This window comes from Carassius auratus, chromosome 38 (assembly GCF_003368295.1).
Source record: "Carassius auratus strain Wakin chromosome 38, ASM336829v1, whole genome shotgun sequence".
NCBI lineage: Eukaryota > Metazoa > Chordata > Actinopteri > Cypriniformes > Cyprinidae > Carassius > Carassius auratus.
Genome location: NC_039280.1, coordinates 9,136,944 through 9,161,791, shown reverse-complemented (window position 1 = coordinate 9,161,791; position 24,848 = coordinate 9,136,944). Strand labels below are relative to the sequence as shown.

At 37.7% G+C, this 24,848-nt stretch overlaps 1 long non-coding RNA gene across 1 annotated transcript in view; it reads right to left on the bottom strand.

The window, feature by feature from the left end:
- Positions 1-24,848, bottom strand: part of LOC113056950 (uncharacterized) — a 106,900-nt gene that overhangs the window by 63,833 nt on the left and 18,219 nt on the right. Inside the window, exon 3 of the long non-coding RNA XR_003277769.1 lies at positions 23,886-24,004. This is a non-coding gene — a long non-coding RNA (uncharacterized LOC113056950). The remainder of the gene's footprint in view (positions 1-23,885; positions 24,005-24,848) is intronic.

The window sequence follows — 24,848 nt, the reverse complement described above, 5'->3', positions numbered from 1 at the left end:
AAATCATCATTGCTACCAATATTCAAGAAAATGCCACTATAATCATTAGAAAGCACTTCATATTGAATCAGGACAATGACCCAAAACACCCTGCCAGTTCAATCAAGGACTTTATCAGGTAAATAAATGTAAAGTCTGAGATTGGCCAAAACAATCTCCAGATTTAAATCCAATTGAAAAATAATTTCACCATCTGAAAAGGAGACTAAAGACAGAAACTCCCCAAAACAAGCAACAGCTGGAATTTGCTGCATTAAAGGCTGGGGAGAAGCATTTTGAAGCATATGACCAAGAGTCTGGTGATGTCTATGGGTTGAGATTCCCTGCTCACTACTGCATGCAACTAAATATTAGTTTTTAATGTTTTACATCTGCCTTAAATTCAACTCTTCCAATACTTATGATGAACACAAGTGGGATGAACTCTAAAAGTGCTGTCCTTTTTATTTGGTAAAACATGTATGTGTCGAAAGACCTAATAATGAAATGTGACATTCTGTAGTTTTGTCGCATATTCATCTTTTAATCATATTTGCAAATGTCTTGACTCTGTCTTGACAGCAGATTGTGTAGCAATTATGTCTTTACTGTTCCAATACTAATGGAGGCACTGTATATATGCAAATACATATACATACATATATACAATCTAATACTCAGAGCCGGCTTGCAAGTATACAAATGTAGGCACTTATTTTGTGGGCACATCTGCAACGTTACCTGATTTGGGAAAGGGCATTGAAACAGTGTGTCAAAATAAATGATGGCATCAGAAACTGCTTAATTTATTCTCTGCTTCAATTCCTTTGATTCCAAGTGGCAATCATGACAGATTGGTCAATACATGACAGAAATGTACAAAACTGTTGTACAAAACCGGACATCATCATATTTTACCAATGAATTGCCACCAATGTGACCTTACTGCAAGCTTTGCTTAATGCATGTGAGTGTTTGTTAAAGTATAGAGGGAGAAAAACAAACAAAACAGTGAGTTCATTTAATAATGGAGAGGCGCTATTTTAAATGGTACACATCTGCTTGTGAGTGCTGTTGCTCGCAGTAATGGGTCACTGGATGCCTTTGGGCAGGGCATGGACATTAGCTGCACAGGACAGCAGGGGCAAACAGCCTCATCCAACACCTGAACTTATTTAACAGGATAATTACCTCCGTGTGACTCTTCTGCTCTAGATAACTAACGGTGTTAAAGGTAATGCTACACAACGACCTCGCACCACTCGGCAAAAACACAATTAACTTGATGCAAACATAACGAGCAAACAAAACAGAAAGTAGTTGTTTTCTACACAAGAAGCTAGCAAACAGGTACGGAACAGCAAACACACTGACACGTAGTTCAAAGGACATTTGTGGAGAGTTTTTGCGGGACCTGACCATCTCTTCTCTTTTTTTCCATCCCTCTTCCATCTCTTTCTCTTGCTCTTTACACCTCTCTGCTTTCTCTCTCTTTCTGGGTGGAAAATGAGCGCTCTCCACCCACTGCAGGTGGCGCAGGGAGGGAAGAGAGGAAGCGAGCGTCTTGATTTATCGGAGGCTGTCAGCCCCTCTGAGGATTGGAGGCTACGGGAGGGTGGCGTCTCCTCCTTGGCCCCTTGGCTGGCTCTGAGGCAGACCCCATCTCTCATTAGGAGAGAGCTGCAGTTCTACTTGAAAGTGACATTCACACTCCCCTCTCCTCTCACAAATGCAAAGAGATGACAGCCCCTCGCCACTTAAAAGCCCGGGTCCCTCTTTTCAGGCCCAGGAAAACATCAATTTATTACATTAGGTTTGGCAGATATCCATATGATACCTATACGACACAAATAACCCACCCCCTTTCCATTACAAACACTCAGTCACTCTCTCTCTCTCACACACACACACACACACACACACACTCACTCACTCACTCCTCACACTCTTCCTGTCGTTTCCTTCATCACCTCGTTTGGCAGCCCACCCTCTCAGTCGCCAACACCTCCTCACGGCTGTCAGCCTTGCTCCAACCAAACATTTTGTTTGCTTGTCGGGATTTTAATTCACAATTAGCTCATAGGAGCATGTAAGGCAGCGGGGACAAAAGCATTTTTCAGGGGTGTGTGTCTACAACAGGCACTTCCTTCGGACCTGTGTATTTAATTATCTACTGAACGTTAGAATGTAAATACTGAACACATTTACACTAAAAGCAAAGGCATTCTTTGAAGCGTGATGTAAATGTTGCCATTGTGTTTCTCTAAAGCGTTCATTCAAGTTTCATTCAAGGGGAATGTTAGTGTAAAATACTGTAAATACAGTCAAAGCTTCAAATTAAAAACTACAACATGGGCTGAAGCTTATTTTTAGATAGATTTAAATGAGACAGACAGATAGATAGATAAATAAATAGATAGAGAGAGAGAGAGAGAGAGAGAGAGAGAGAGAGAGAGAGAGAGAGAGAGAGAGAAAGAGAAAGTCTCACAATGGCATACCTGATTGCATCTCCTGTCCTAATACTCTCACATCAAAAGATACAATATGCAGGCCAGTAAGTCTTAGAAGAACTAATAATAATAATAATAATAATAATAATAATAATAATAATAATAATAATAATAATAATAATAATAAACAATTGTTATTATTGTTACTTCCTAAAATTACTTTAAAATTAACTTATTACAAATGTTTATAAAAACAAAAACTAATTAAAAGAATATTGTTATTGTATATATCTAGTGTTCATTCATGTTAGGTAATTTTAGTGTATAAGCATTAACTTAAACATACAGAGTCTGGAGATTCTTTTAAATGAGAAAATCAGGTCACAATGGCACACGTGAATTAAAAAACAGAGGAAAAAAATGTGAATCAAATAAAACAACTGAAATATTGGATAAAACAACAAAAATAACAACAACAACAACAATATTCATTATTATTATTATTATTATATTATTATTATTATTATTATTTAGCTTCTTAAAATAGTTTATTATGTATTTATTAAAATATTAATACCAAAAATTACAGTTTAGCCCAAATAAGCACATAAAACAACTCACACATAGCGGAAACAATGCTTGGCCAATCCCTATATGGAAAGTATGAAAACTAACTGGCACCCAATTATGAGACATATACCCAAAAAAAAAAAAAAAATCAAGGTATTATTTCATAGGATTAAAAAAAAATATATATATATATATATATATATATATATATATATATATATATATATATATATATATATATATATATATATATATAATGGGTCCAGCACGCAAAGACACACGTCCTCTGGCTCGACTGTTCGTGGTGTTGACTAATTAGCCAGTAATAATTATCCTGGAAATCAGTCTCCATTATTGAATACAATAGGAATGTAATATTCGCTTGAAATACAGAGATTGAAGAGGAGTGATGGGGGAGGGAAGCCATTCGCCTGTATACTCAGACCAAAGCTGTCAAACACAGAGCAAAGACAAAGTGGAGAGACAGAAACATGAGGGGGGAGATGCAGGAACAGCAATGATAGACACAGGAAAATGAAAGACAGAAATCAATCAATTTAGCTTGATTTGGAGAAGATGAGCTGGTGTCATGCAGAGGAGAACTTTTGCATGACAAGGAGAAAAGTGATGAAGGTACGCATCAGAAAGAAAAGAAGTAGCTAACTCGCTCTCCTTCTGTGCTGTTCTCTCCCTCTCTTTAAAGACCACCGGCATGTCAGGAGGGGGGTGGGTTGCGATATGCAAAACACGGCCTCCATAACCAAAGTAGCCTGCAAAATGAGGTGTCAGCACGCAAAGCTCATTGATGTATGAATGCGGAAAATGAAAAGCGGCAGCAGACAGACGAGGCTAAAGGTGAGACAGGCGCAATGTGAGCAGCTGTACATCTACGTCAAGGTGTTGGCGGAGCGGCCCTCTCTTTTACTCTCTCCCCTCCTCATCCCACTCGCTCTCTCTTCTTTATTTATTTATTTCCCTCTATCTATCTCTTTTCTCCATTGGAAGGGCCACAGCCTAACAAGGAACACCGGCCATAGGACATTGAAGGAATGCTACTCAGGGAAACAATACTGTTCCCAGTGGAATATTAACTAAACTTGAATGAACCAGATAGTCTCTCTTTCTCTTGCATTCCTGCAGACCTCATCTGCCTTGTCAAAATACATCACTCACTGTTGTTTGTGGAAATTTCAAATTTCTGCCTATATGTTGGAATGATATTACAAGGCTATTGTTTTTACTTGTAATAATTTTTGCCCGTATTGCAGAAATAAAAAAGAAGAAAAAATGCCATCTTCCAGCAGCCTGACAAATACTGACAATGCAAGTAAAACTATTTATAAAACACTTTTTACAGTGCTTTGCTAATTAAATAAATATAAAGAATAATTAAATAACCTGATGAAACGTCTGTCAAACAGATGTGTTTTGGGATACTTTTTTAAAAGAGTAATTAAATTAACTTCTGCTGGGATCGAGTGACTACAGGATGGCTCGCCACTTTTAGGTCATGCTCATATACAGCTAGCAAGTTTAGCAAGAAAATATTACTGAGGTTCACTGAAGACACACACAAAAAGATCCCAAAATAAATTATTTAAGACACAGAAAGTCAGTGAAAGGATATCAGAACTATGATTAAACAAATAATTTACACTTTTTAAAACACTTCAGTTTATAAAATTGCCTAAACAAACGTAGTTCTGATGACCATTAAACTCAACAAAGATTAAAGTTGGTTGGATGGATGTTATAAATGCAATGTAATGCAAGGCAATGCCAAACAAATGAAACTTTTACCTTACCTTTTTTGTTGTGTTGACATCATAGACTGTACATCCAGTCAAACTCCATGGTATTTCAGCACAAATTCAGATCAAATGTAATATCTTCATCTATAAACCCTGAACACAACTATCCAAAACAATAAATAAATAAATTAAATTACTCTGACTATGTTAAACATTACATGCTAAATTGCACTTCTCCTGGTGTTCATCCATTTAGAGAACTATAATAAAATTTTAATTATTAATGTTAATACTTTTTTTCTGGGCCTTTGCAGTTCATAGATTGTAAACATAAATACCATAAAATGTGGGTACAGAAGCAATCTGAAAGAACTGCTTCTTATTGATGGTCAAGCCTGGCAGTCTGTGAAACAGCACATGATGCTGCTTTCATTGAATTGGAAGGATACCTGCTGACAGCAGACTTAAAAGAGCTCCTGGCTGAGCTATCACTGCCTCAGTGTGTTCGTGTGTGTGTGATTGATAAAACAGATCAGAGGAAGCTTGTCTTACACAGTTTGTGATGTTTGTAATGCTTGTTTCATTCCAGCCTTATCGCATGGGATTTCAGAGATCTAGTCCATCAGTCCGACAACAGCATGACTGTCACATAAAAACATTGTGCAGTTTAGGTGACCCAGAACCTTCATGCAACATGTAGAATTCACAATCTGTAAATGTATTCAAAAACCCAAATGCACAGCCAGATATGTAGAATTTAGTAATGGTGAACTTTAACTTAATTTCTTTTTAATTTTCACAATCATCACAGCTCATTGATAACATAAACTATGTATAAATATACACCAACTGTAACATTAAATCAAAAAGGCCAGAGTCAACATACTCTTCAGGCCTTCAGAAATTGTTGTGCGCATTGGGTAATTTGCTCTTTTGTCAAGGCGGCTGATGCGGGAGCAATTTGCATGCCTCCTCCGTGAAGAGCTTTGAAATAAAGGATGGTAGCTGTAATGCACTAAGTGTTTGTGCCACAGCTGATTGATAAAGTGAAGCCCTCTGTTGTGCAACACTCATCACTGGCCAGAGGGCTGCAAACAGAGAGAGAAAGAAGGGAGGAAAGGAAGGAAAGAGAAATGACACCATATGCAAATTAAAATTGAGAGAGAGAGAGAGTGAGAGAGAGAAGACGACAGAACAAAATGAGTTACACACCCTCTGCTCGGGAGGCTTGCAAAGGGGCGGTGGGGAGAGAATGGAGCTGAAATGAGTTGTTTAGGTATGCTCCTGGGTGCAGGACTTGTAAAGCAGATGTCACTCTAATAATGCGCGCTGGCGAACACGCTGGGCCTAAACCCAGCAGGATGAAGCATCAAGCCCCAGCAATGGCTGCTAATGCCATTTTATGAGGTGCCATCTTATAAAGACAATGCCCACCTCATGCCATGCGCTTAAGCTAGTCAGCTGCAACCACCAGCAAGCATTTGCTGCAGGGATTTTTATTTATTATTTCATAAGCCTCAATTTTGAAATCTGATTCCTACCTCCCATTTTACTAAAGCTGTCGTTTTCCATTTTTATTCCTGGACAAGTGCTTCTTCATGTCCTCTTGTTGAGCCATGGGCTCAAACCAGAACAGACCTTACCGAACTTCCTATCCTACTCCCTACAAGTTCAAAAGTTTTACTTGCATTGAAATGAGCCGCTTAAAAATGTCTGTACCAGACCCAACGGGGCACAACAATTATTTGTCACACAAAAGTAATCAAAAATGTATTCATTTGTTTTATTGGTTAAATCTAAATCCGTCCATATTGGGAAAAAATATTATTATTTTTTTTTACAAAATATACAAATAATATTTTATCAGTTGTGCCATATTACGCATGTTTCTTGCAACTTGCCCATGCAGACGTTAGTTTTGACATATGTAGGCTTCTGGTGGCAGACAGGGTTGTGTAAAATATAGAATTTCTTTCAGTTAATGAGTTCCACACATCCATGGTTTTGTCAAGTCACTCTTGGCTTGTTTTTTAAGTTGAAAATATTAAGTTTTGGTAACTTTAAAAGAGGACTGAACCATGCCGTATTACTGGACCTGGCTTTAATTATGGCGTATGGCTGTGTAAGTCCAAAGATGTGATGATACAGTGCAAAGGTGTGCAGTTTCCATCCTGTTCTGCAGCCTTCACTCATTACTTGATGGCTCCGGGCTCAAGGGTACAGCTTAATAAAAGTTAATCATGAGAAACTTGCTCATTAATTACATTTCTGGTGGCTACCAAGCACAGTTCCCCACTCTCTGCTTCCATTCTTCTCTCTCCTGCTTGTTTGGAGATACAATGTTACACACACACATACACATTCGTTCACACAGCAAGACATTTCCATAGCTCCAAGCACGGTGACCTAGAGTAACAGACCTGAGTGGCAGCAGGGTGGGTTGGGCCACAGACGCCTACAGACCCTGTCCAAAAACACAGCAGGGTTTGGGTCTGGGATCCAGAAATAAAAGGGCAGGAGATCTGCCCCCAGGCGCCACAGCTTTGCCTGGATATGAAGTTTTAATTTACAAGCGAGCGCTTGTAATTAAGCTCACACAGATATGCGAGAAGCTGACCGATGCTTTTAATGCTTCCAGACCATCACCAAACATGTTATTTGGGTTCTTAAATCACATTACACAGACAGTCAGAAATCTACAAAAGCAGAGACTGTCAGCCGCTGGACTGAGCACACACAAACACGCACACACACACATCTTTGTATTTGTTTGTTGGGGCTGTCGATATGTTCATTTGTTAAGGGTGTTTGTTATGTCTGACTTCCTGTTTTGGACTCAAACTAGCAAACCCCAGCTAATCCCTCATGAGTTGAGCTGAATGTGTGTAGAGAAAAGGCCTTGTTCCAAAAACAGACAACGAGAAGAAAGGGAAACTTAAATGAAAGTGTAAACAGCCTCGTCTCTGTAATGTTAGGATGCACAAATCAGAATTATCACATGGTTTTGGGTGAAGGGACCAGCGAACCGAGTGTATCATTAAATATGAAGCATTCTTTCTTAGCTAGTTTTTGTCTCATTATGTTTTAATGGCTCTGACCACACAGTCTGTTTTAAAAGCATGTTAAAAATGCTGAAATCAACTAACAGGCGCATCCAGCCATTTAAGAACATCACACCAAGGAAACTGTCCATCCAAATAAGAAAACAGTTAGAGGAACCATGGGTTTATTTTTAATGTTTGATTATTGCACTGACTAATTTGTAAAAAAGTCTTGTAACCAAAGCTGTTTGGTCCAGTTATCTTTACATACTGCACATTTATTTATAAACTACTTTTATTACTACAGCCATATTAAACTGCAATTAAAATGCATTGAACTAAACTGTATATTGTGGCAACAAAAACGTCTCAGGTTACGAATGTAACCATGGTTCCCTGAGTAGGGAACAAGTGTGTCCTCTAGGGGGTGCTATGGGGAACACTTCGTCATGACCCGTGTCTGAAGCATACATTGAAAAAACACCAACTTGTTAGCCGTCGACAGCCTCTGACATCACTGCCAGCGCAACTATAAACAGGCACCGGGAGAACACGTCATTCACTTCTTCGTCTGAAGCTTGCGTCTGAAGCATGGCAGGGAGCAAGAGGACACAGTGTCTCAATTCATAACCTGAGACGTTCCCTTTCAAGGGAACTTCGAACTGTGTCCTCTAGGGGGCGCTATGGGGAACAGTATTCCCACTCCGCCATGCTGAAGGGAGTGCAGGCCAGGATCATGGCAGGAGGATTGAGAAGGCTCAGCCTCAGCTTCTTCACCATCAAATATCTCCTGCATTTCCTGGGTAAAAACCCAGCAGAGCACTAACCTCAGTATCAGAAAGTGATAAAAATATAATATCATCCTCCCGAGGCTCTCTCTCGTCTGCCGCCATTACGAGCGCTAAAGGGAAAGTCCCTCTTTAATCCATTCAGAATCCCTGATCCACCAGATCCACCAATTCTCACGAGCTCATTCTCCTCCGTGCCTCAGCAGACATCCTAAAGACATTGCGTGCATGCTCTTCACCAAAACAAATGGCGAAAAGATCCCGTTTGTCATCGGGTGTCAGACATGGATGAACACATTGTCTATACACTTACTAGTAGTCACCATGATAGACAGAGTAAGATCGCTCTTACCGGTTATTTCAGATGCACGCTTCAAACAGAACAGTCAGTGAAACAGTGCCTGTTTATAGTCGCACCAGTAGTGATGTCAGAGGCTGTCGCGGGCCAACAAGTTGGTGTTTTTCCACGACGAGGTGTTCCCCATAGCACTCCCTAGAGGACGCAGTTCGAAGTTCCCTTGAAAGGGAACTCCATGGCTTACTTTCTTCTGTGGAACATAAAAGAGATATTTAGGATATAGGAAAATCCCCATACCATAAAAGTCTACAAGTTTCAATGTTGTTTGACACATGTTCTAACAAAATATTTTATGTTCCACAGTAGAAAGAATGTTATACAGGTTTGGAACAACATAAGGGTGAGTAACTGATGACATAATTTTCATCTTTGGGTGAATTTTCCATTTAACCATTACTATGTTTGTGGTATGTTGGCATGGTAATATTTTTTTCTCTGTGTGTTCAGACTCATCTGGGAATGAGATCTTAATTGGAAAATAAATTGTGTCTACACTGCACTTTCAGGTGTGAACTGTGAGGAAGGACAATGGAAGACAGACATCTACACTTGTCTGAGTATATCATATGTTTATCATATAAAATGTATTTATAATGTTACATTATTTAGAATGTTAATGTTTCAATTTTAAAATAAATGCGGTTGTTCTGAACCTTCTATTCATCACAGAAAAACAAAATATTAGGCAGCACATCTGTTTTCAACATGGACAATAATGAAACATGTTTCCTGTGCATGTCAGAATCATTCCTAAAAAAAATCCTGTGACACTAAAAACTCAAGTAACAAGTGATTATTTATTTATTTATGTAATTTTAAAATACATAAAAAAACTTTTGAATGGAATAGTGTGAATATAAGTAATTAAAAAAATTATATAAGTAATGTTTCTACTTTTAACAACATAAACTTGAAGTACCACCTTGGAAACACACCTCACTAAACTAGACGCAGCATTGGCCTAAATGTTTACATGGACCAAAAACATAAGATCTGTAAACGACCTGAATCTAAGTGAAACACAGACTCAAAATTAACAAATCTGGACAGTATGTAATTTTCAGTGACATGGAAAGAGGGCAAACTTCAAGATTGCACAAGTGTGACTAGTAATCCCGCCTATTTAGTCCAAAAGAGTGTGTTGTTTCTCCCATAACACTGAAACTAAACAGATTAGATCCCTGTGATGCCTCTCAAACCTAAGACATAGACAAAGGTCTGGCAACTGTCTGAACTTATTTACATCTCCATTGATTGGGAGAGGGCTGCATGACGATAGGGAGGGGACCACCTCAATACTGTTCCTCCTGCTGTACTGGAGCAAATGCGTTTTGTTCAAGAGAGCATGGAGAGAGCCGAGGAGGGGAAAGGGACGACGGGGGGTCACAGTTTAATATTCCAGACCTCTTGAGAAAAAAAAGAAAAATCCCTGAAAGGCTGAGAAACAGAACAGAGGACGAAAAAATAGAACAGGAAAAAGAAATATACAAGTTTTGAATGATTTTGGCAAAAAGACTGCTACAACAAGCTACATATTGATCACAGTCTTTGTCCTACCATATTGAACAAGGTTCTGATATGGCAGGCAATTGAGATTAAGCAGGCACTGTTCCCGGATCACGCAGCTCCCAGACCAAACTGAAATAAAATAAAATATAAATACTTGGCAACTTGTTGAAAAAAGTTATACTTTACTAAAAACTAAAAATAAAAAATGAAAATAAAAGTAAAGTTTAAAGAAAATAACTAATAAACACAATGAAAGTATTAAATAGTATGAACGTATTAAAATGATAATTAAAAATATATAAAAATAAAAGATCATTTAAAATATTTTGAAAAGGTTTATGTCTGCCATGTCTGGACTCTTAAACATCTGCATGTTTATCTTTAGCTTATGGTCTCCAAACTTTGGATTTTTTGCCCTAGGTCCTCACCCTCCTCCACCCAGATCTGTATATTCACAAATGAGAGCTATTCATTGTGGTATTCTTCAGCTGTCCTCACGCCAGTGTCACCGCTCCTCTGCGGCCTTTGTGCTTGGCACAGCGCCTCTCCATCCACACTCTTCATCATCCTGATGGTGGCAGCTTTATCTCGCTTTAGTACAGCTGCTTTCAGCCTATCAAAAGTGCCGAGGGATACAAGGAGAACGGAGAGCGAGTAGAGAGGGAGAAACAGTGAGAATAAGCAAGAGTGAGAGAGCGGGGAATGGCCAGTGCCCACTAGAAGGGATAATTTGTACTTTCTCAATAAATAAGGAGGACAGGCTAATTACTGGCTTAACAAGGGCAGGCCGTGGATCCTCGTGTCAAAAGGACAGGCATAATTATCAACCATCAAAGTGCATTCATATGGCAGCACAAAGAAGAGGTGGAGGGAGAACGAAAGCGGGCGTAGATGGCAGCGGTGGGGTGGTGGAGGGGGGACATGTGGCAAATGGATCTGGCTAATAAACAGCGGTGAGAGCCGCATTATGGCTGTCTGTGAGGATCCAGGCGCATTAGGACATGGCATGACTACGACCAAAAAGACAAGAGGCATTCTCCGGAAGAGCGGGAGGTGGAAGAGAGAGAAAGAGAGGATGATAATTAAAACCTCCCATTTGTGTGGCTCTGGCTGGGGGCTGATGCAAGGGGCACAGGCTGGGCCAGTGGGGGGAACAATGCCCCACTAATGGTCTAAAGGTGACCCTTTAGAAAGTTGAGGGCAGTGATGTGCAACTCCACAGGGGCAGACAGGACAGAGGGGCCCTTGAAAAATAGTACAAATAGTATTTACATAACCAACTTATTATAATATTTGAACAGTTATTCGTTAAATTAATCACCCCTGTTTAAAAATCTCTTAATGCACCTGCCGTTCCACATTCTTTCCTCCATCCTCAATAATGATCCACTTTTTTTCAGGTGATCTTTAATTTTTTCCTTGTCCCACCTGTTTTTCTGCACATATTCGCTAATCTGATAATTTATGTAAGAAAAAAAAAATATCAATTTGGGATTTGGATAAAATGGCAAGAATTTTTTTTTTTACAGAAAAATAAAATAGCATGTGCTTTTTAAAAAGAAAATCATAATAATGTTCAAAACAGCACATTATACAGGATAAAAACAATATATATATATATATATATATATATATATATATATATATATATATATATATATATATATATATATATATATATAAAATGAAATAATTGCATTTCAACAGTTATTTTTCTTGTACACATTGTCTACATGTGAGCAACATTAACAAATAATCAAACTTTCCCATTATTAAATCTAATAATAATAATTATTATTATTTTGTTGTTCTTGTTTTTTGATATTATATAAAATAATGATAATTATTTAATATTGACATTAAATGTAGCTTTTAACAGCAATATATACAATTAATAAAATAAAATGCCAAATCACAATGAAATATATACCTTTGGCTTATTAATATGATAAACAAAAGGCTTAGGAATAAACAGTCAAATTTGTCTTCTATTCTTTATAATGAACAAATTTAAAATTATGAATTCATTCATTTTCAACTTGAGATTAAACATATCTTATTTTTTTATTTGATATTATAATTAATTTTGTAATGACCAGAAGTGCACTTTCAGAGTGTGGAATCAAAGGGGCAGGGACTGGAGCTGCTGCCCCCTCTCTGCGCGCCACCTCTACTTGGGATGCCATCCTTTATTGGGCAAACCACAATAGCCACAGACTAGCAAGACACAAGGTCAGCAGAGGTTGTGAAATTTGGCTGGAGAGGCTTTGAATGATCCATGAGACACACTGAAGACAGGGCAACACCAGGTGGGTTGTGACCAATTTAATTTGGATGAATTGGGCATAAAAAGCAGCCATATTAAAAGGGGAACCAATCTATAGTCCCCATTCTTTGAAAAAGACAATGAAGGAGAATAGCTGTCTGTCTTTGTAAAGACTGGACAGAGAATGGAGGAATGGAGGGAGGGATGAAGGAAATGAGGTCTTGCAGAGAAGAGAGGAGAGGTTTGGAGATCTGGTTGGAGAGATGGGGAGGGGGTGTCAAGGGTTACCGTGTCAGATGAAAGAGCTACTTAAATTAGCATCTAAACCAATGGCATGTTTATCAGTGTCTTATTAATTACAAATATCAGTATTTGTTGAAAAAAAATTTGATTATTGTAGAAGGTGACAATTGACACAGTCAGTAAAAACAATGAACAGAGGCCTACAACTGAACTAGAGTCTGAACTTAAAAAAGAGTCCTGAAGACAAATGTGACCCTGGACCACAAAGTGTCAATTGTTTCTTAATTGAGATTTATACTCATACATAAGCTTTCCACTGATAATATTAAGTAATTAATATGAGTAATTTCCTAAGCATCATCTTGATTAGATTACTGAAACTCACTGTATATCAGTGCTCCTCTTGTTTCTCATCTGCAGTTGGTCAGGAATGCAGCGGCTCGGCTTCTTTATGGGAAGCGCAAACATGAGTCTATCACACCAGTTTTGATTTCATTGCATTGGCTGTCAGTCAAATATTGAATTTTAACATTTTACTGTTTGTGTATAAATCTTTCCATAATCAGGCTCCACAGTACCTACTGTATTTGATTTGTTACATCCATACATACAGTCAAGAGCACTCAGATCTGCTGATTCTGGTTTATTGCAAGTTCCCAGGGCACGTCTCAAAAATGTTGTTGGCCCTAAGTTGTGGAATAGTCTCTCAATTCATATCAGAACTGCCTCAACCCTATATCACTTTTTAAGTCTACTCTTAAAATGTATTTCTTCTACTTGTGATTTCATATTTTTTTGACTTGCTGTGCAATGATCCTTTATTTTAGTTTACCTCATCAATTTTACAGTGTGTGTTACATAGTGTGTGTGACTTGTTTTGCATTCTCTGTGCAGCACTTTGGTTTATTTCAGTTGTTTTAAATGTGCTATATAAATAAACATTATATTGTATTGCAATATTTGGCCAAGATACAACTATTGTAAAATATGGAATCGGAGGGTTCAAAAAATCTGAATATTGTGAAAATCGTCCAAATCAAGTTCCTAGCAATGCATATTACTAATCAAAAATGACGTTTTGATATATTTACTGGAGGAAATTCGCTAAATATCTACATATAACATGATCTTTACTTAATATCCTAATGATTTTTGGCATTAAAAATTTGATTTTATACCCATAATAAGAAATATACCCATGCAATTTAAGACTGCTTATTCTCAAAAAACTCACAATGAGTAGCACAAATGCTAACCACTGATATTTGAATAAATTAAAAAAATTCTATATACATCTTATATATATATATATATATATATATATATATATATATATATATATATATATATATATATATATATATATATATATATATATATATATATATATATTTTTTTTTTAATGCCATTTATTCCTATGAGTTTTCAAAAGTCTTTAGTGTTACAGTACTTGATCCTTCCTAAATCATTCTAATACGCTGATTTGGAACTCAAGAACCATTTCTCATTCTCCTTGATGAATAGAAATTGAAAAAGAATAGTGTTTATTTGAAACAGAAAACAATGTAACATTTTACATGGTTTTACGGTTTCATTTGATAAAATAATGTGTTTTTGCTGAATAAAATTATTAACTTTTTAAATAAATAAATACATAAATACAAATACTGGTAAAAACAATGGTAACATACTTAAACAGCAATGGTGACATTTCATCAAAAAGGCATGTATGTGACTTTTCTGCAGCCTCATACTTCTGTTGGACCACAATCATTTTACACAGTATTTATCATGCAGCCAGAGGCGATGTACAAACAGTAAAGGTAAAAAACAAAAGCAGCATGCAGCACAGACAGGTATTCTTGTAAGAGCAGTACGGTGTGGGCCATTCCACAAAACAGGCACGGAATGACCATAGGGAAGCCACAGCAGGTCTGTGTGGCGTGTGTGAAAGAGAAAGAGAGATGAAAGAAACAGGTTAAATGAAAATAAGAAGAAAAGAAAAAAATGCAGCGCAAGCTTTTGCCGGGGGTACAAACATCCGGCTCGAAAGGAACCCTAAACCCCAGGATGGGTTTCGGAGGAAATGGGCAGAAAGGATATATAAAAAAAAAAAACAAATGCACACACACACTGAAAATGTGGCTGAAACCCAAAGTGTAGACTGCAGCCAAAGCCGACTAACACCCAGCTCTCTACTGGCTAGGGATGAAGGGCCAGGCTGTCTCTACTGAAACCACTTACCACCATCAGTGTTCCTTTCTTCTAACCCCCATCTGGAGCGCTGCCCGAGCTGGAGTTTATTAGAAAGCACCATGTGCGTTACGGATGTTGAGGAATGCACTGGTCAAAATCATTTTTGAGGACTTACAAACCATGAACCTGCCCTGTACAATAATTACTGTGTGTGTGGGAGTGCTATGTGCATATGAACATGCCTTCCTTTGACTTTACTTATATGTGAAGGCACGCTCGCAGGCCTTTGGCCACTGCATGTGGATGCGGATCTTGGGATTTTCTCTACGGGCCCATTTAGAAGACCTCTAATGGAAGGCTCCAGGAGCAGCTGTGGTCATCTAGAGCATTAATTAAAACAAAAATCAGTTTAGCGTAGACCACGAGAGGAACGGAAGTTTGTTCTGTAGGTTAAATATAAATGCTTGAGGAGAAGATTTTTTGCTGAGTTCAAAGGAGCACAAACACGTTCTTGGCACGCTGGCTTCAAGTATGAGAAACACTAAATGAACTAAAACTAATGAAGCAACCGGTATATTGGCTGAATATTTTTTATTTATTTAGTCACATTCAATAATGCAGCTTATTTTCAGTGTATCAATGACCTTAATGGGATAGTTCACAAAAAAAGAAAAAAAAAAGAAAAAATTATTGTATAATTGAACACACACACAAAAAAAGCACCATAAATACAGCATAAAAGTGAGCCATATGACGTAACGCTCTATAACAGACCCTAATGTCATTATTTACTTTCCCTCTCTCTTGTAGTTGTCATTTCTGGATGAACTGTCCCTTTAAGACAAAGACAAAAACAATCTAGAATTCTGGTGTGCTTTCAACAGTGTTGTCTCGAACTGTCCAGTTTACGTAGTTGATTCATGTACCATGAACATGAAATATAGGCAACTGATTGACAAATTTTCACGATAGAACATTGTCAAATAAAAAGCCTTTCCATTAGGTTCTGCTCTTTAAGAGAGAACAAATGGCATGCTGACAAAGCCTTCCTATATCTGCCTCTAAATGCTTCAGATAGTTTACCAGAATGAACTAATGCCCCCATCAAATAGATGTTTAATTGGTGTCTGGTCTACAGCCCATTTTACACCCCCCAACTCACTTTCACAAACACACACAGAGTGAGCTGTCACCTGATATCACAAATGATAATGTATCTTTTGCCCCATTGATGGTTTATAATATGAAACGAGAGGCCGAAGGTGAGCAAACAGGGCCACTGGTGAATAAATGAGATCATGGCTGAAATAACTAATTATGTGCATTTTATTTCCATGGCTTGTAACAGGTATAAACATAATAGCTCTTGTCAGGTGGGTTGCTGTGTTGACTAAAACCAGAACTCTGACCTAGCCTGACAAACAGCCCTCTAATCCATTAGAATGCATTATGGAAATTAATGTTGTTGTTTTTTAATGTAAACCCACATATGAGATTCCAAAATCGTTTTTGGTCACATCTAAAGCCGCTCTAGCACAGCCTCTTGAAGGAAAGACACAGACAGATATAGAAACAGAAAAAAGAAAGAGAGACAGATAGACAGAGAGAGAGAATCAGACAGGACAAAAGGCATAACACTTTCCCCTCTTTTCCGTTCTTGTTCCTTTCATGGGGGAAATCAGTCGCATTTGAGAAACATGAGGTACACCTTTTACTTTCCTTTCAGCACAAAATGATCCTGTGCTGCCTTTCAATAGTTGCAAGCTAATTTCATATTCAGCATTTGTGAAGGCAAGGGACGCTTTTCGGGATAGGGAAGTGCTTAATTTGCCTGTCTGAATTGGAGAGGCTGAATAGACATGACCAGGTCGGGGGGGGAATGCTAACCCTCAGCCCTGATCGCACAGAAGCTGTCAGAGAACAGGGTGCTGATGGAATAATCCACACTCTTTCCTCTGCTGTTTGTTCTCCTGGGCTGATGCTGTCCAGGGAGCAGCACACAAGAGGAAATGGGAGCGAAGAAGCCCTTGTACTGTAACTGACAGGAATTAATCAAGAGATGTGTTTAAAGGAATGTTTCAGGTTCTTAACAATGGCATTTGTGGCGTAATATTGGAGAAATTTCAGCTTTTGAAAAAAAAAAATAAAAAAAAAATACTGGTTGCAAGCACTTAAAATTAAAGTTAACAGGGTCAGACATCAACTGTTAATAAGTTTACAGCCAAAAGCAGGCAAATAAAATAGCCATAAATTCTATTCTATTCTATTCTATTCTATTCTATTCTATTCTATATTTAATAATAGGTAGTTTCAGTCCTTGAATTTGATAGACGAGTTACACAAGTAATGAGGTAGCTGCAGTTACAACATTGCACCAGTAGGAGGTGACACTGAATCACTCACTCAACTAAACGATTCATTCAAAACGTTGATTCATTCAGCAACAAATCAAGTGACTGGCCCAACCCAAAATCATTTATGAGTAAGTATGTAGTATTTAGTATGAAAGTAATCTGCATCATTTCAAATCATTTCAAAATCGCACCAGAAGTAGCATGTCATCTGTGAACTTTTCACCTACTATTCTATTTATGAATATGAATTTGAAAATGACTCTTTTCGCATACTGATTTTCACCTACTCTATAGTAGGAAAGGATACGATTTTGGACGCAGCCACAGTAATACAGGGGTGAGTCATTGAATCATTCTTTCAATAGAACTGAATCAATTCATTGAAAACCGCTGATTCATTCAGTAAATAAACAATGCTAGAGTGTGCTGCTCGGAGAAGTACAATGAAGAAGCAGAACTGTTGTCATTGGCAGCAATATTATGTCTCAATATTATGACAATATTAAGTTACTAAATTACTTATTATTAAATTAATTATTATGAAAGCAAAATGGCATAAAATCGACATCCTGCAACAAACGTAATCGACTGAAATTGTATTGAACAAGAAACATTCTTTTAAGAAAGAGACAAAATAGAAAAAGAGTTGCTACAAACATCTAGCTGTGTTCATTTGTTACTGCTGTTAAGTGCAATCCAGAGTTGAAACAAAACAACCTCCAAACATTCAGAAAAGGTTTTGTGGAGTCCTTCTGCTTAAGTTATCCTTTTCAATCTGTTAACAGAAGGACATCGGATGATGAGAGTTCCTCCTTACCCCCCAGCACACCCCCCCCCCCCCAAATGGCTCCCTCACTCAAAGCCACTCCAGAGGGACTAAGGGTCTCTGGCACTCAGTGCCTCGCTGTCCGCTCTGAGACCGCCCTGCCAAGAAAGAGAAGGGTCTCTCATTTTTCTGACACTCTTGTCCTTCAGCCTATTGATCGGTAGGGAGAGAACATCCCTACCATGGCCACTAATAGAAAGTGAAGTTCATCAGCCGCTGCCTGCTGATCCCCTCAACAGACATACAGATCTATAAAGGCCACCCAACTAACCTTTTTCTTTTTTACCTTCTCATGTCCCTTCTGTCTTCAACTTTTCTCACATTTTATATATTTATTTATTTATTTGCCCATTTTTTCAAAGGACTCTTGCCGTGATTTGTTTGCTCCTGTTTATTTTAGGACTAGTCCACTAAAAAGAGTAGTATGCCAGACTGTTGTTGCAATCCAAAGCTGTTTCAATAGTAAGGCAGGCTGTATTGCAAACAAAGCTGAGGTTGTAATAAAACTAACCCCTTATATGAAGAATCGTTTTTTAGTGCCTGTGATAATACAATGGATCGGAGGACAATCAGACAGGAATATTTATGTGTTTCTCTACACTTTCTTTCCCATAAAGAAGCTACTTTGAGATGTACAGCTATTATTCGCATTTTTCACTCACATTATTCCAACTGCATGCAGGGAGCGTCTACCAATGAGTGTGTGCAATGAGAGGAGGATTACATTCTAATTACAAAATAACACTGAACACCTCCATTGCGCTGAACCCTTTTATAATCCAGTACAAAAAGATGACCGTAACCTTGGGAGAAGAAAATAAGGAGAGAGAGCTTCTTAAATACACACATGTACACACACACATATACACAAAGAGAGAGAACTAAACCCTGCTGTCTTTTTCTTGACTGAGCGAGGGAGCTTTATTTTGTTGGGGACATGCAGTCGTGGTTTGTTGTCAGTGCTGGGAGAAATGCACATTTCTCATTCAGGCAACTAAGGGGTGAATGAGCTGCCATAGATACACACAGCCCTCAGGCCTCAGCGGTGTCGGTCCTCAGCACAGCTCCGCTGTAGCACAGTGATAAGCTAAGGAAATGGACTCTGAGAATGAAAGGTAAACCTGCACAATATTCATGTGTGTTTGGGGAAGTTTGTCCAGTGCAAAGCTGGGCAATTTTACATATTCATGCAGTACAAAAAATGATGGGCTAAAAATGACTGAATATTTGACCCCTACGTAAAATTTGAACAGAGTGAACAGAAAAATGAAAAGACATAGAACAGAAGGCAGAAGTCTTCACGTGCATTTTAAAGCTAAAATGGTGTATAACGTGACATAGAAATGAAAAAACAAAAAATCATTTTTTTGAGGGGATTTGTATATATATATATATATATATATATATAATCAATTGTATATCAAATGTATTATATTGAAAACTATAGTTTATATTTCTCTGTCTAATAAATCAAACAGTTGGAAGAAACAAAGTGTCAAATTAATAGATTTTTTATAATATAGAGTTCATATTTTAGTTAGGAAAGATTGATGAACCTGATTATGAATGGATCAACATACTTTAGCCAGCATAGGTATTAACCTTATAGGCCACGCCAACAATTACGAGGAAATATGATGAATACAATTACAAGCTGAGCCTAGAATGAGAAACTTTAGAACTAAGTCATTTGTTCTTTCAACAATAAGATTTTCTTTAACCAGCACTTACACAGACAGCTTTGTCAGAAAAGGACAGAGTTTGAGTTACACTCCTTCAGTCAGAAAACACAAAGTTCTGGAGGAAGAGCACACACACACACACACACACACACACACACACACACACACACACACACACACACACACACACACACACACACACACACACACACAAAGCTGTCTTTATATATATATACAATTATATATTTGTATATATATAAAAGTTTCCCATTTAGATTATATTTCTTCATTTTACTATCATCTTTTAGTATAATCTTACACCAAATCTTCCTTAATGATTAAGGGTCAAATAAGGGTTAAAAAAGTCAGATTCAAATCCAACACATTAATCAGTTTATTGAGGCTTTTGTGTTTTTTTAAACCATCTAGGCAGCTACAAGGGCAATACGCGTTCATAAAACAACATTCAAATCACAAAACCCAAATGCAATTATTAAATCTTGCTTCCAGGCATGTTATTGTGCAATGTTTCAGTTAGAGCTGAATGAATGTTGAGTAATATTACACAAGTCTATTAGTCAGGATAAGACTGAAATCCACTCTGCCTTAAAACACCCTCTTATTCCTTTCAATTCGAGCCCACAAGTGCCATAAAGCCAGCCAGAATGCTCAACTTATCACGAATTATGACCACACATGAGCCATCACACCACACCCACTGCCATTCATAAATACTGAAAGAGCCAAGAGAACTGGAACCTATCAATAAACATGCATAAATTCCCACAGAATGTCTGATATTGTAAATATGACTATAGTAACTGTTTGTCCCCTTTGCAGGGCATCAAAACATAGGCAACGCATTCATCTGACATTCTGATTGGAGCCAACTCAATTCAATTTTGTATGTTTATGTGAGTACGGTCAGAAAACGAGGTTTTGATGGCACTGTGATATGCTAGAGGTTCAGTCATACAGACAGATGGCCATACAAATCATCCGTAATAAGAAATACATGCTAACTATCTCATTTTACTGATACATTCCTATTCCTCAGGAGCACTGGGAATGTTTTAAAGCCACAATCCAAATGATACCCAAGAGAATAAAATGCTGGGCTGAGTTTGGGTTGAAATTTATCTTCATGCATAATCACTGGAAGATACATTTTCACTCAATATACATTTTCAGAGTAAGCTAGCAGACATTGCATAAAAGCAGGACTTAGAGCATTAGTGACATGTTAGGAAGAAAGAAAGAAAGAAAGAAAGAACGAAAGAAAGAAAGAAAGATTATCTTGATTTGTTAAAAAAAAGTTTTGAACGGTTACTCTGTGAAGTCTGTCTCAAAAAAAAAAAAAAAAAAAAGAACATTCATGAACTTGGCTATCCAAAACAGCTAAATTTGTCAGCTCAATTAAAACTACACCAACTTTCTAAATCAAAGGAAATTACAATAATTATGACAACATTTCTCTGTCATTACTGCACCACATACCAGAGATCTGGATTCCGTTCAGACACAGCTCTCTTAACTGTCTGGGCGAAACCATCAGACATTTTTAGTAAACTCTATGGCAGCCCATTCCAGAGGGACAGTTCACATCACCAGTCTCTTCTCCAACTGCTTATATTCATTTTCTGTGATGGGTTTTATGTGTAGGATGAACCCGATAGCCTTAAAAAAAAACATTCTTGAGAAGAAAAAAAAGGGCAAAAATTAAGTATTAATCATTTACTTACCCATGTGCAATTTTACACACACATATTTTTTTCTAAAGCGGAACACAAAAGTTAGATTTCTTCAGAATATCCTGGCCACTCTTTTCAATATATTATGAGTATATATAAAACTAAATGAATGTCTTTACTATCACTTTTAATGCATCCTTTCTGAATACAATCATTATTTTATTATCCATATGATTTGTACAATCTTGATATTCACAGTAGCTCTTCTTGCGGCATGACGCATGAAAGAAATACTGTGACAATGTTCATTTCCTAAACAGATGATTTGTTACTGAATAAGAAAATCAGTCTGAATGATTTGGTTATAAATCAGACTGATCCAGTTCACTAGTTTAACTCCCTTACTCAAACGCTGACTAAAGTATTTAATTTATTATAAGTATTTATTTTATTTTTTTGTACAGAAGAAAAAGTAATACAGCTTTGTATTATATATAGGTGAATAAATAATGGCACAATTATAATTTTTAGGGTTGAACTCTTTAAGACGCTAGAAACAATACTTGCTGTGAAAACATCTTTGACTTTTTAACTGTTTAACCTTTGCTGTACATATTTTTATGCAAAGGCCCACCACACTTAATGAGTTCTGTTTGTACTGATCCCATGGCTGAATGGCAGAATTTTTCATTCGTCCAGACAGCAGCTCATCTCCGCCAGATCATTTGCATGGGTTGGCAGCTGCTCACCTCTGCAGGGCACTTGAGATGCTGTGCATGGCCTCCTCTACCTCCTTCAGCCCTTTTTTAACTTAAGACCAATGGCTCCTATTAAGGACTCAGGCAGGGCTACCGACAAGCCAGTCAATAACAATGTTAGGTTACTTCATTAATGGTCTAATGGCTGATGGACTGAGGGTTGGAAAAGGGCCAGCGAGACTGATTCTGGGTCACAGAGGATGGAATCGGCTTATCCAAAACCATCTAAGAGTGTGTTCAATGGCTGACGGTTACCTACATACACACTTTGAAGGAGTTTACAGAGGTCTAGGACACCAAGACACACATCCCCCCCTAAATCAATAGTGACATAGCCTGTTGTTTCCCATTGTTCTTCCTTCTCCAGTAGCTGTGCACAAGTATAAAAGAAGACTCTCAAGGTCTGTGCCGGTCTGTCAAAGGCACATGGCTCAGATTCACACAAAGGGCTCTTTTATTTCACCGGTGACCCCAGCAGAGAACTGCCCATCATCCTCTAGCCAAATTAGCATACAGCAATCCATTAGACAGGCCCTGACACACGCAGTGGAAATCCCCAATAGGCCTGATCATAGGCGGACAAGTTCATTATTCATAATGGGAGGACAGAAAGAGAAGGAGAATAGGAGAGAGAGTTTGAGGGAGGGGAGCATTGTCAGATGTAGACACTTAAATGGCAAAAAGAAAGAGATATATAAGACACATATACAGTAAGTGTCATTACCGGGTGGCATTTGTATCCTATAGACCTACTGTATGTAAAAGTAACTTTAATATAGACATGTTTAGAAATAACACTTCAACAAAAATACTAATTCTACTTGCTTTCTAAAGTATATATATATATAATAATTACAATTTAAAATGTCAAACACCGAAGATAATTTAAAAGTGGATATTTATAGAAATATAGACATTTAACTGTCTTTCTAAGAAATGGCATAATGCAAATTATTGACACATTATATAAACAGACTTATAAATGAAAACCTTATTTATAACCATCATTTCACTTATTAAATGCTTAAAAATGTATATTGCCTTAAAAGCACATAGTGTATATAAAAAAAAACAGAGAGGAGTGATCTTATTACAAAGATGTGATTTAATATATATACATATTGTTCTCTCTCTCTCTCTCTCTCTATACTGTAGGTTTTTTATTTCTGTGTGTAAAAGTATATTATTTGTGCTACAGGATGTGGAGGAGGCTATATAAAAAGGTGGGAGTTTATGAATGTAGTTTATAAATTAATTTATGATAAAAAGAGTGTTTTTTATATCTGCATGTTAAATGTCCCTTTCCACTGCCGATGACAACAGCTAATATCATAAGTGGCTGTGAACAAATACACATACATTAAGAAGCCATATATGGAGAGTGAAGTTCTGCTGACATGTGTAATGTTAAATGCCAACGTACCATTTAAAATGAAAGGGCAGCAGCATTTCCAGTCTTTGTGGTGCGCCATTCAGACTCATTTAGAAATAAAATGGTCCTTTAGTGTTCTGTACCTGCCAAGAGTCGGACTGGTTAAAGACCTGCAGAAGAACAATAGAACAGAGGAGGATATGACATTACCATTTTCCCTTCTCAACATAAGAATAATACACTTTTCTCAGTTGTTTTATTATCAGTCTGTTTATGAATTTATTTTAATATCTTGTGGTTTCAAACTTTCTATACTGTATACTGGCAAAAAGGGCTAAATCAAGTTTGACTCAAGGGAAAGGCCATGCTGACCTCCATTGCTGCCCTGACAGGCAAGTACTACATCTTTTCCTGCAGAGAAATGCCATCTCTGAAAGGCCTCCATTTGATTAATATTTATAATGGAAGTCTGACTCTTTTTTTTCTCTTCTCCACAGGCTGTTTTATTGTCAGATGGTCACCTCTCTAATTTGGGGGTTGAAAATGATGGTCTTGGTTGTGGCACTCTGCCAGCACAGGCAGTTGCTCTGATGTCTCTGAAGTCCTCAGTAAGTCTCCCTCTCTCTCTCTCTCCATCCCTCTTTTCATATCAGGCCTGTGCTGCTCACTACTTGGCAAACCTCTAATCCTCATATTATAAGACACCTGGACAGTCTTACACTGTCTGTCTGCCCAGAACTCTGCAGATTGGTCGCGCTATTTCACACCTTTTCTCTTGCCTGATGTTCAGGCAGCTTCTCTGATATGAATAGCAGTTTCAATGTGGAAATCGTTGGCCCAGCCGGGACCAAATCCACTGTTATCTCTCTCTGAGCCAGGACTGCTTGGGAGGGTGTGGGATAGATTTCATGTAAGTGTAAAAATGAGCACAGAGGAGGTGAGGTGAACTGGCAGAAGTTTGCAAGAACACCTCCACTGCCCCATTTACACTTGTAACAGGTAATCAAATCTTGA